The sequence below is a fragment of the Dromaius novaehollandiae genome, chromosome 7, assembly GCF_036370855.1.
Source record: "Dromaius novaehollandiae isolate bDroNov1 chromosome 7, bDroNov1.hap1, whole genome shotgun sequence".
In the NCBI taxonomy this organism is placed as follows: Eukaryota; Metazoa; Chordata; class Aves; order Casuariiformes; family Dromaiidae; genus Dromaius; species Dromaius novaehollandiae.
Window position 1 is genome coordinate 9,863,505 of NC_088104.1, and position 13,816 is coordinate 9,877,320.

Below are 13,816 nucleotides of genomic sequence, written 5' to 3' on the forward strand. Positions count from 1 at the left end.
TTTTGAGAATTGTACCCTTGTTTTACCAACCCCTTCAAAAGCGAGATTAAAACAGGAAGGAGAAATGTTTAAAAATGCTTCTCAATAGTTCAACCAGACCCATTTGGTTTATGTAATAAAATTAAAACAGACCAACTGTGCTTACATAACCAAAGTCAGATAATTGAAGTGAAACACCATTTTTTAATCCTTATTATTTTTTAACTGAAAAGTAGATAAACTATCTGCAAGCAAAAAATATCTATAGTAGATGGATATAAATAACCATTTTAGTAACAATCGAAAAAGATTAAATTGTACTAGCTTGAACAGAAAGCAACTGTGAGGACAAAAAAACATTCCAGTAAATTTTTAATTGTTTCACTGAATGTAAGACAATCATCAGAAATGTCCAAATTCTGGACTGCAGAAATACAAAGATACAAAGAATACTAAAATACTACACCGAAAATATTACTACAAAGATGCGTAATTTTATTGTGCATTCACACAAAACTGTATTTCAGAAATATGGACAGCGTTTTCAGGAAAAAAGTGCTCAAGTGCTCAATTCTCAAGTTTTTACCCATATATACTCATACATTTCTAATCTAGCATTGTTTTTTAGGTTATCTACCGTGCCAGAAAGCCTTTTCATTTGCTGTAATTACAACTGAAATCACACTGTCTCTGCTGGCTGCAGAGCTTTCAAGAACTGTCACTCTCATTTTCCAATTCATAAACATGCCGAGAAAGCTTCTCCATTTCCCTCCTCTCTGCAAATTCAGAACATCATCAGACCTTAATGCAGGAAGTATTTTGCTTTTGAATATGGCTGTTTTCTATGGTTGCACGTTCATTTTTGGAGTGCACCTCCACATAGCTATGCAGGAAAATGATTTTAATTGCAAGTGAACCTCAGAAAGATTCAGAGGTTAGTTCCAAACTACGTATGAACCCTACCTAATCTTTGCAAAAGGTAGGAGCTCTCAGGTGACCAAGGTTCATTTGGTTGTTATTTAGATCTTCTTCACTGTTTTACCTATTTTACCATTATTCACAAAGCAAGAAGAAGAACTTCCAGGCTTCCCAAAATGTTTTTCAGTTTTCAGGAGTGAGGAGGTGGTGAGGTTTTTTGTTCTTTGGGTTTTGTTGCCATCTTTCTGGTTTGTCAAAATAATGTATTTAGAAATCATTCTGTAGTAGTGTGCTCGCCACAAAAGGAGCTGTAAGGGTGGCAAGCAGAAGGACGTTAGAGGTGGTGATGAACTGGAAAAATTAAGCTGCACCAAAGTGGAAGCAGGCACCGCTACAGCTGTAAGCGTTGGGCGGTTTTGAGACCCGCGTATTTCAGATTTCTTCCTCCTTAACCGCAGATTAAAAAATGAAAACACCGATTTCTTGCACGGTACATGAACTTCAGAAAGTTCCTGTTGTTAGGGAGCTGCAGCCATGTAATGCATCTATAAAGGTGTGCAGCTGAGCTGCTTTTGGTCGTGGCTTCACCAGAGCACAGCACAGAGTTGTCTCGAGTGCTCTGCTCCTCTTCCCGTGATGCCAGGGAAACATTTAGCACAGAGAACGGAGTTCATAAATAGAGGAGCAGAGCTAAAAAACTGTTTGATATAAACAAGAAATGGAAGGAAAAGGGTATGCAATAAAATGTGTTTTTTGGGGGTTTTGGTTTTTTTTTTTTTTTGGTTTTGGAAGTAATGTAAACCAATGCAGGCTAATTGTACCCTTATGCCTGTGGTATTTACAGAGATATTTGTTCAATAGAATATGCATGTTGCTATGGCAATCATTTTGTTTGTCAAATGTTAAGTAAACTTCAAAAAAAAAAAAAAAAAAAAGGAAGAAGCCTTGAGATGTTTTTTTCTGTTGTGACTAGTGTCTGCAACCCACACACAGCTGCTCTGAAATAGCTAATGTTCTCCGGGTGTATGGGATTCGTAGTCGACGAGGGGAGGAAGCCTCGCTGCCATCAGAGGTGCCCTCCGCGCTGCTGGGTATCTGCACGCTCCTCAAAGGGCCACCGCAGCGGGAAAGCTAACGCTCCGGGTTTGGCTGGAAAGTTGTCCCAGAAACTGAACATCAGACTTTTGCCCCAATCAGCAGCCCTTCCTTCCCCCCCACCGGGGCGACGTGACAAATGTTGTTCATAGACGGGACCTGCTTGCTCAAAGAAAATGTTACAGCTCCGTTTTATGTGTGCTCTTAAATTTTGAACTATGAACAACAGGCTTTTATAACCTGCGACAACGCGTTGAGAGAAAAAAGACACTCTCTGAGTGTTCATAACAGCTTCTGGTAGGCAGATAACAATGACAGCACAGTAAAATTCGAAAAGGCAAATAGTATTTGCGGTTTGGCTTGTGTGCATATAGCTACTGCTTTCTTCTGCCTGGCAGCCATTTGGAGCTGAGTGAGCACGGTGGCATATTTTGAGAAGAAAAAGGTACCAAGCTGCAGCATAAATCCCTTGCATGGTTTCTGCCCGTACTGGATCGTACCCAGCATCCCCCTTAATTGGATGACTACCAGGAAAACACTTTAATACTTTCACTCCCTTTAAGATAATAGCAGATATGGCAGACAGCACTTTCTAGGTTGAAGCACCTTTTCTGACACTTCTCCCTCCCCAGCGTGCCCAGAAACCCACACCTTGGCTCTGAATGCTTTGGGAGATGAAAGCCGTTGTCTCACATGAAGGAAAGATCCTGCCAAGAAGCGAACTGACTGCAAGAAGAGGAGTTGCAAAGTCTCATTTAGGCATAACTTGGATTCCTGCCTCTCTCATCTCTTGAAGATTGTGGTCCTTGGTCCAGGCTGCCCAAATCTGAGGGACCAGGAAAACTTGCAGAGAGCCCCTGGGGGTCTGGATCTTGCCTCCCCACGAAGTACCACCTTCCCCTGGCTTCCAGCCAACCCTGAGAGTGCAGCCAGAAGTCAAATGGGGCCACGCTCATAGCCTGGAATAACCGGGAAGGAGAATGAGGGGGGAGACGGATATTGCTCCTGAACTGCAAGAGGACTAAAGATGAGGTGGACAGAAAGGTAGGAAGACAGGAACAAGAAGAAAAGTGGAAAATTGGGTTTGACTTCTGTAGCTTTCCTTTATGCTGTAACCTCACTGCAGGTGGTTTATGGAGGGAGGTGAACAGTGACGGAGGTGGGTGCAAACCCAGAACAAGAGCCGGCCTGCCAGCTTCGAATGAAATGATATGTATTTTCTGTGTGGATGAGAGGGTTGTGTGAGCAAGAGTATAAATGCAAATTTCAGATACCATGAAGTTTAGGCATATTTTAAGGATTGCTTTAAGCTGTAATTTTGAGAGGAAGATACCTGGGGAGAGGCAAAGTTACTCATTGGGCCTCCTTGGTAGAAGGAAGCTTAACTGATGTGGTGGTTAAACAAACAAACAAAGTGAATGCATTTATATAGTGTATGTGAGAATCAAAGACAATTTTATTGCCCAGAAGAGATATAAATGAACTCAGTTTTCCTAAATTTTCCCTTGCTTGTACTGCTCAGGAAGCTGAATTTGAAAATGTACATTTTGCATTGTGCTCTGAAAGAAGAAATGCAGATACTTTGATTTGGAAGAGAAACCCCTTAAAATTAAGATATGCTGAGGACTGTCACACTATCAGCCATGTAATCTCTATTAATCTCAGTATTTTCTGCAAACTGGAGAGACAAAGGAATAGATGAGAGCTTTGCTTAAGTAGACTTAGCTAGGCTTTGGCCTATGCCTACTGAAATCTTGAACTTACTCGAGCAAAATACCATAGATTTCAGCAAGGTGAATGTTGCCCCATTAAAGCTTTGAACATGAGACTGGTCTAATGTGTGCCTAGAATTGGATAGGAGGTAATGTGAAAAAACAACCCAGACATCGGACCCTCTTTCTCATTCATTTTACTAAGGAAACCATGCTGCTCAGCTGAGATTGCATGACCAGGAGCGTTAGGCAACAGAGTTACAGCTTATTTCTGTAGTCAACCTTGGCTCGAGGTGTCTGCGTTTGGGAGGGAAGGGGTGGTTGCTTGGTTGGTTGCTGCTCAGGACAGGAGCAGAGCATTTGTGGTTACCGATATTTTTAAGGATTCTGATTCAGACTTTGCTAAGATTAATGACAAGATTCCTTTGGCACCAAATCAAGGAAGATTAAAGTTTCGGATGACATTAGGCAGGGCAGGGCACTGAAGAGACCTTTATGGATGAACCAGAATGGATTTTTTTTGTTTATAAGCTGCTAATTGTATGTTTCTCTACATTCTGTTCCTTAATTTTTAGACATTTCCAATGCGTCCCCTAACTGCTGTGATTTTGTTGCTGGTTAGATAGTTGTCGTTGTGAGACACTCGAGGTGGTCATATTACACTTGCAGATCCAAAAGAAAGCAAGAATAATACAAAATTTAAGCAGATAAAAGTGTTGTCTCTTCCCCTTGAATCCATACACTTCAGAAACCTGTGGACAGCGGATGCCAAAGGAAGACTGCATGTTCTGGTAGCATCTGTTTTTATAGCTTACTCCCTATTAATTGCCATTGCATAAGATAATAGCTGTAGATCTCTTTTCACTTTTAAGGATGACATCAGGGGAATCAGTAGCAGATAACCCGCAGCTTCGGGGCTTTGCAGACAAGAGGCAATGGAATTAGCACAGAGGAGCTTGGTTCCTGCTGCTCAGATCAGCCGTATTGCCCAGGGGAAGTGCAGACAGCTCCAACTTGCAGGTCAAATCCCTTTGTCTGCTGCAGTTTAAAGGCTGTTGCCCTTCACAGCCCCCTTCTACCCTTTCTGCCCTTATTCCAAGAAGTTATGTTAGGAAAACTATGCAGTATTTTGGCCTTAAAGACTTAAATGTGGTATTTCCCTGATTCATTAATTGTACAAGGGACTTTGCAACATTTTAATTTGGGAGCATGAAGATTTAGTAAGCCACATCTGAAATCAAATCTTTTTTTTTTTTGTTAAGATAATAGCAGTAAGAAAGTTTTTATAGTTTTAATGTTGCTTAGCATTCCATAGTTACTAGGTAGCTCTGATTTTGGTGCGTGTTTAGTGAAGAATGTTGTTCCTAAGTTTCACTTTAAAAAAAAAAAAAAAGAAAAAAAAAGAAAGAAAAGAAAAGAAAAATCAGGACCTGGGTGTAATTAGACTTACAAGCACCATCCCTCTTTCCCTTCAAAGCCCTCCCTCTGCCTATGGGCTCTGGGCGAATGCGGGGGCTGAACTTCAAAGAGAGATACTGGCTCCCTCCGTCCAGGCCAACCACTGCCTTCAGCCAATCTAGAAAATATTGGAGTGACTTTCAAGTTTAATTACCTAAAATGCTGAACTGGAATTGCTTCTGATTAGCTCACAGTTTAAATGTAGCTTTATTTTTTTTTTTCTTTGAGCAAGAACTTCAGAGGCACTGGTATATGCAAGCTAGGCAAGACTTGGAAGAACAGGCTCATTGGGAAATGTGACTTTAAGTGTACTTCTTGCTGAAACATCAAGTATTTATGATAAACATGTTTTCAGTAGTGGAAGATAGTTTTTACACATTTTTTCAGTGAGTATTTTCATCCAGCCCATTCATGTCTGTCTATGCCATGATATATAAGGGAGAGGGACTGACAGCACATGACCTGTATTTAATCGAGACCTTCAGCAGCAATGTGACTGCAACAGCGTGAGTTTTCTCCGAATCATCCAGAAGACAGCAGATACAACAGGATGACAGGGACTGCTTTTCTGTTCTTCCTCTCCCTCTTACATTTAAACCAACATAGCATGAATACATTCACTTGGGGAGTTGTTATTCTCAAATCCTTTCGGTTTGTTTTTGTTTTGCAGCAACATTGCAGGTTTGGTACTTGCTGTAACTGGCAGACTTTCAAATGTCATACAGGAGAGTTTAGCAGATGAGCTTTTAGCAGTGAAGTCAAAGACTTTGCAAGCACATATGTGCCCAAATGAATGAAGGCTGAAAGAAGAAATGTGTCTGTATGAAAAGATGGGTGCAATTTGTTTCAGCTGTTTATGTGTGAATATGGCTTGCACTTGGGAAATATTTCAAGTTGGCCAAGCTTTTGTTCCTTTCACCATTAGTCCCAATTATCATCAGCAGCACAAACACAGCAACACAGGAAAGCTTTCCATATTTACCTTCTGACCTAACTCCTGGGCACTTACAGCCTATTTGTACATACCGTCTCTTCCGATGTGTAGTATACTCGGGTTTCATGAGTGCACCATAATGTGAAAAAACTATTCCACATTGCCGAACTTTAGCTTACTAAGTACATTTGAAAAGAGGAGACTGAGCCTAGACTATGGAACTGGGGAAAATTCTTACAGAACACATTGTATATATTGTAGCACATATTTAGTGTACTTCATGGTCTTTTAAAGTTATAACTTGTTTCTAAGCTCTCAGTTGAAGGAAACCAGTGTGTGATGGGAAGTCAACTTGAAGGTGATGCAAGGAGAATCAGTTCTGTGTTTCAGTGAGTCAGTTGTCCATATTTCTTCAAATGGTCCTCCAGGCAGTTCTTCTGTTTTGGCATCAAAGATCCCTATTCATCTGATACTTCTTTTTTAAATTAGTGCCCACATAATCTTCTGTGGATACTAGATGCTGACTTTCAGCCTAAAGGATGGCATAGATATCTTTGACTTGAGGAAAGATTATTCTTCTTAGTACTCCATCCAGTTTCATGCTTTGATGAAATGCTTGAAATCTGGAATTGCTTCAGTGCTTGACTTCTTAGCTTCTAAGCTCTTGGGAAATATTATGATTAAGAGCTCGTGATCTCATTGTCTTCATTGACTTCAGTCGTGATAGATCAAGCCTTTCATGTATAGCATACAACAGTGAACTAAAGGCTTCAAAACCATTATGTCTACTCAATTTATTGGGATCATTCTGAGTCTAAATTTTCTTGAGGCGAAGACTGAGAGACAAGTGAAGAATTGAAGTATTGAAAGTGAAGTATTGAAGAATATCAAACAGGAGGAGTGAACAAACCTGCTAATATAGCAGATCTGAGTACTCCTGCAATCCTCCAGTCTCCTATGAAAGCGTTTTAAAGGCAGCTTGCTGGTTATAAATGGCTGTATAAGGTGGAAGTCAATAGAGCAGCAGGTCCCATATCTCACATTTTCTGAAGCTATTCTTTTTTGAAAGGCAACGTTTCTGTTTAAAATCAGCCTCTGCGCAGTGTGGTAGTGATGTTAGAGCTGTTGGCTTCCTAAACTCTAGCCAAACACTGTCTGTGGCCTTCTGTTGCGTGGACATCCTGACAAGCGCAGGAGCTGCTAGTGGCACAAGCTGGCATGTTTGGGAATCCATGTTTCCCCACACGTTGCAGAGCTGGGTCACGTTACAGTGAGTTGTGTAAGAGTTTTGTGTTCCATCGATGTTTCTCGTTGGAAGTTTGTTCACAGGGCAGCTGTTGCTTTCATTTCCAAGCTACTAGAATCTTATTATAGAGCTGAGAATCTTAAATGAAATCTTAATTTGAAAGTTGTCGGCTTATCAACTAATATTAAGTGCAGGTCCTGAGAGTTAAAATTTCAGAGATATTTTGCTAGAACTGGAAACTAAGAAAATGGTACTACATACACTACTTTTAAGTTAACTATGCAATGGAAACAGCATGTAGTGTTCCATATGTAGGAACTTTAAAGCATGATAAGGTTTTAAGTGGAAAAGCTTCAGTTAGTGTGATTCATCAGGTTCCTTGAGGGAGCTGTCTTGGCTCGCAAAGGCAGATGTTGGCAGAGTGGAAGGAAGAAATAAGTAAGATTAATCAATATTACTAGGTGTTACTCTACATTTTGATTAACAGTGGTCTTTGGCATAAATAAATTGCAAGGATGACTTACTTTAAAATGGCAGGGTTTATAACTGAGCAAAATCAAAATATCTAAAGTGGGTAAAGTGTAAGTGCTTATAAATCCTATTGGGCTGAAGTCTGCCTTGGTTTTATTAAGTACTCTCAAGCAGGTCGGATAAACTGGCCTTAGTGAAGGCTTGGTCCTCGTACGGGTACTGAATTCTGCTTTGCGACCTGGGCAGGGAGGTGCTTGCTGCGGGGCCGTTCTGGGGAGGAAGGTGGAGATTTGCCTGCCCCAAGTCTTGCAGCTTTTTCCCTTCCTGGGAAATCTGAACGCTCACCCTTGCAGTCTTTGTCGCGAGGTCCTCTGCACTGTCACCTTCCAATGCCTCCTGTGGGGATCCGAGGGTTTTCAGCAGGAGTGTTTTGCGGATCGTAAGGCTAAGTTTTTTGTAAAAACAAAAACCTACCTCTTTTTGTCTCTAAACATGCTCAAGGGAACAAATCACACTCATCGGTGGAGCAGAGCAGGCAAGAAGGATATTAATTGTAGATGTGTAAGTTAGGAGATTCACCTCTCTGGTCTTCCTCTGTTTTCACAGGAGAAAGATAAACTTCTCCAGGGGATGGTTAAGAACAGAAGCTTAACTTAAAATGCTAGGCCAGTAAAGGTTAGGCTTTTGATATTTCCTGTTATTGATTAAAAATATATAAAAATGATGTGAAAAATCTAAATGCTTAATGAAGTCGATCCAGTTTTGTCAACCTTCTTAGAGAAAATAAAAAGTTGTGATGATTAGCTGGCCATTGTGAGATTAAGGATGCACATTTTGGGGATTTTTTTTTGTTTGTTTTTTTACTTTGAAACTGCTTGTTTTTCTTTCCTTTTTAATGTCATGTTAAACAATATCATGCAATCCTAAAGAATTGCAGAAATTTTTCAGGCTTTATTCAGTTTCGAAGTTAAAACAGATTTCAAATGCTTTAAGTTCTTTTCAGAACAGGAAGTGTGTTTTTAAGAATGTTACCTAGGTGCATATCTCCCCCTACATTAAGTAGGGTTGCAACATTTTAGCTGTAAATAACTCTTCTTCTTCTTCTTTCTTTTTTTTTCCTAATTGATTAAAGATGAATACGTTTCTGGTTACTTGGACCAGCATATCCCGTAAATTCCTCTGGGGTTTGGTTCTTTTTTTTTTTTTTTTTCCCCCCATGCAATGACTTGGTAATTCCATATAACTCCAGCAAACTGCAGTCTTCTTTTTCCTGTTCATTTCTTTGATATTTCTCTGGTACTCTGCTCTATTCTTTGTTTCCTTCCTTCCTCTCTGCCCCCCCCCCTTTTATATATATCGCTGTTAAAAACAATTACTGTTTTCAAGAAACGTTTTATAATCATTTCACCTGTTTTATTTTTCTAATGGAAATTCAAAAACTTATCAAGGTTTCAACATTTCATTTTTCTAGAATGGTTTCCTAATATAGATGTGTTTCTGGGACTTGTCTGTCAGTCATTCCTCCTCCTCCTCTCCCACCCTTCACTCATAACTTCAGAATTTCTTACCTGGGTTCAGTCAAATAAAAAAGAGGCGTTTCAAGGTTATGAACCTTCCTCAAGTTTTTCTCTATCTTCTCATTTTCACCAAAGCATCCAAATTAATATCTGATGGAAAACCACTTATAACTTGCTCCATGTTTGTACACCAGGGAGCAGCAGCCAGATGGGTAAATTGGTACCTGCCAAAACCACAGGCTGTCGGCACCTGCCTGGCCAAGGCAGCCCGCAGCGCGTGTCTGCACCGCCCGGCCAGCGGCCGGGGATGGCCACGGGAGCAAAGGCGGAGCGGCTCTGCCCCGGAAAGGCTTGAAGGAACGCAGGACGCACATCTGTAGGGTCGCAGTAGCATCGCTACTTTACCACCTTCAGATAATTTAATTTTTAAGCAGTTTTAGAGCAGTTATACCAAATGGCATTTTTACATAGATTTCAATCTGCTTGTAAGAAAATCTAGGAAAAGAAATTCATGAGAAGTTAAATCAAAATTCAAAAAGGTTTACTCTCTTTAATTCTGGGGAATCACAAACTGTCTCCTTTACTCTGTTTAATTTTTTTTGCATTCCTAAACTCAAGAGTTTGCCAAATCTTCTACTGTGGGCTTCCTGTCATTCCTGCTGTCTGTACTGTGCCTTCCTCTCCAACCTCTCACCTTCTCCTGCTGTTTGCAGGATGCACTTCAATTTCTCAGTTACGGCATTAGCAAGTACCGTTACTAAGTGTAATGGGTTCATGGATACTATCATCAGACAGGATGAGAGACCGTTAAATAGTTATAGATTCAGTGCAGGTGCCAATTCAGCCTTTCGGGTTCCTACCTCTTTCACGTAGGGTCTCTTAAAGTACTGTTTTATGTTGATTGTTATCAAATATCTCTCCAGCTGTTGCCAAATCAATTTTCTTCATATGGTATCTATGCTACCTATTCTTTCATTTACTTTAGCATCTTTCCTATTTTGGCCATCTGCCAGCATGATCAACATATTACTGCTGAACTTTGTGATTTTTAGGAACCTCTCTGCCCCGAAGGCAGCCATTACTTAGAGATGCAGAAATGACTCACTATCAAACAAAGGAGGTGGCTTTTATTTAACCAGTTTATTTCATCTTACATCCCTGAAAAAAATGCAGCGTTGACATGTACAGAATGTCATGTTATTCCACAGTGGCTGGGTGGAGGGGGTTAACTTTTTCATTGCCACTTTAGTTAACGGAAAGTTTATCTAGCTGAGCACGAATCAGGCTCAGAAACCTGCACAGCTGCCTTGGCAGAATGTAAAAAAACCAAAATCTCCCTGATTAGATCACTGTTAAGAAAAGTCATTTATTTGGCCTAACAACCCTGACTGTATCCTCTTAAGCCAGACAATTGATTTGCTTGCTTCTCCTAGCACATGGGAGGTTGTACCTGGCTGTCTGCAGGATCCTGAAGTCATGCAGTTTTTCTTATGCGCGCATTTTATAATTCATTAAACTAGTCCGACAAGTTCATCGTGCTTGGAGCTACTACAGCAGTCTGTGAATGATCCTGTGTTAAGCAGTCAGTATTGGCTTTGAGAGGAGTTAAGAGTTTATAACCTGTACTCAAAACTGTAACCTGCTTGATGTGAATAGTTCATGCCTGTTTTATTAATAACAAATGCATCAACAAATTAATGACAAAGCCAAGTTAATTTGTAAGGTTCTGTTAAGATACACAATAGTTTACAAAGCACATACTAAGTCCCAGGAGCAAGGACCTTTGGGCTGAAATTAGGCATCCAGGAACAATTTCAAAGCAAATTATGTTCTGCTACAATACAAATTATACCTTGGTTATAGATGGACTTTTTTTCCCTAATGCAGGTTAGAATACACCTAGATGAATTGACTTCCCAGAAATACTCAAAGTGAATTAAAGATAAACCTCTGTGAATTTTAATAGTAATTTTGTACAAGTTCTGTTCTCATTATTCTTTATGAACTCTATATACTTAGGCATTTCTACTTGACTTTTTTCTGTGTTTCGGTATGTTTATGTATTTTTAAAGTTTTTTGGTTTAAATGTTTCAAATGATCTGTTTCATCACCACCTGTTACGGGGAAAGAATATGCACTTGATGGAATTTGAAATAGAGTTCAGCCACATTTAGATTATTTTAAGATTCTATGACATATAACCATCATGTACAAAGACAGAATTTCTAATTTGTAGGAGATATTAACTTTGAAGTTGACATTTCTTTTCTCTAGCAGTGATTGCAACTGCAGATTCTGCATAAATGGCACATTATGCAAAGTGAAAGTTTAATTATAAGGGGAAACTTAACTGAATATTTCTGTTTGATTAATAATAAAGAAGCAGGTAATATCACATTTGAATTTAGACATCAGCCATGTAAAAGATGTTGAAATATTACTGTCAGTTAATAAAAAGTGGTACAGTGCTAAAATGTGCTTCCTTTTGCTATATTTCCAGTGACTGAGTATGGGCTGTGACCCTGCTGCTTTGATTTCTGCTATATGTGGTGTTAAGAGCATAGTCCAAGACAGATAAGATATAGGTCATAAGGCTTTTACTCCAAACTCTGCTTGTTGGCAATACGCTGTTCAGTTTAGTGAATACAACACTACTGCCAAAATGAGCAATCGAGCAGCTTTATTTAGCTAGCTAAAACAAGTGGAAACATGTTGAAACATTGAATGCTGCTGTCTGTAAGGCTGAGTCTTGCCCCTTTCACTCTGCCTGCCTTAAGGCTTGTGAGGAATAAAAGCACAACCATTTCGAACTCAATGGGCCTGATTCGCATCTTATGTAAAATAATGTGAATCAGAAATAACCACAGAGAGCTCAGTAAAATCACCCCGGGAGATGCACCAAGGAACAGCAGACTGATGCATGAAATTGTGATTTTAAAATACAAGGTATGCTTGGCTTTTTTAATTTATTTCAGATTGAAGGCATTCAAAGTAGTGGTTTTGTGCATTTGTTGACCATCCAGCTGGTCATTATGAACTACTAAAAGCTGCCCGCTGTGTCCTTCCAGCCCTGGGGTCATCCCTGATGCCTCCCTGTCAGGCTTTTTAACCAACAAACTAGCAACTTGAGGGGCAGCGTGATCCCCTTCCAAATGACATATGCTTTTCTCTGATAGCACGGGCAAGCCATTTATGGCAAGGGATTCATATCATGCCCAGGTGGTCAATGCATCACCCAGCAAACTCACATGAACATGCACAGGATTTTTAACAGGCAAAGATACTTTATCTAGTATTTTGGTGTTCAGGAGTTAAAATCTGAAGTGTTACTGAAAGTTCAAATGGGCATTAATTGAAAAAAGGTATGTAATAGTTTCTTCACTGAGCAAGGAACTTGAAATTAGACTATTTGTTCCAATAAAACAGAGGTGTTATGTAATTTTTAATAAGTAGTCAGCATTAGGCTTTATGCATCATATAAAAGATGCTTCTGCAAAAGCAGAGGGTTTCATAAAACTGTTATGGGATATTGGTCCAAGTATTAAGATGAAATCCTCCTGAAAAACCAAAATCATTTTAAAGTAGTTTTCTTCTGAAGTCTCCCATCCAGAAATGGACCTAACTCGCTACTAGGGGCTAACATCTCCCACAGTTACAGATGTGGATGTGGTGCGATAGGATCACACCCAGTGCTGTTCTGCGTTACCTGTTTTTTTGACTCATTAGGTTAAAAAAAATGAGTGGGATCCGATTTCTACCACTAAAAGCAATAAAAGGCACAGAAGGGAAGATTTTTTAAAAAAATGGGTTTTGATCTTCAGCAATATTATTCAGCTTCATAGACTGCTGCCTGTGAGTGAATACTAGTCTTCCTTCAAAGCGTCAGTATTTCTGGAAATAAACATATTTAGTAGACCATTGGCACTGCTTGATGCTCTGATAAATGATGATGCTTTGAATCTGCGCCTTAGGAAACTTGTACTCTAACTTGCGTAGCTACACTATATCTAAGCTGTGTAGCTTGTACTTCTTTGCTGTAGAAATTGAAATAGAAGCCTCATAATTTATCTGAAATGTATGCCTGGACTCCCAGTGCATAAGAATAGCCTGATGATTCGGCATGTGAAGGGGGAGAAGCTTCTGAACTTTTCAGTAGGGGATTGAATGTATATTATGGCAAATAGATCATTTTAAATTAGTGTGCTGTACATTTAGGATAGAGTATATTTTTACTCCTGCATAAATTGCCTCTGAACACAATTCAAAAACCCAATCTTAATCTTAGCAATGAACATTTCAAAAAAGTAAATTAATATCTTCAAGGGGAAGAAATATGGCTTATTATAGAAGCACCTACTGTTGCTGCTATAATTATGGCTTTGTCAGTATTTCAGTGAAAACTCTATTTTGGAGGGTTTGTGGAAAAACCTGTTTCATAATAAAATTTAGTGCAGCCTGCAACTTGGCAGACAAAGTCCGAGCCTGA

The 13,816-nt window shown here is 39.6% G+C and overlaps 1 protein-coding gene across 3 annotated transcripts in view; it reads left to right on the forward strand.

Annotated features, from left to right (window-relative positions):
- DPP10 (dipeptidyl peptidase like 10) overlaps positions 1-13,816 on the forward strand; it is a 280,467-nt gene that overhangs the window by 162,663 nt on the left and 103,988 nt on the right. The window lies entirely within an intron of this gene.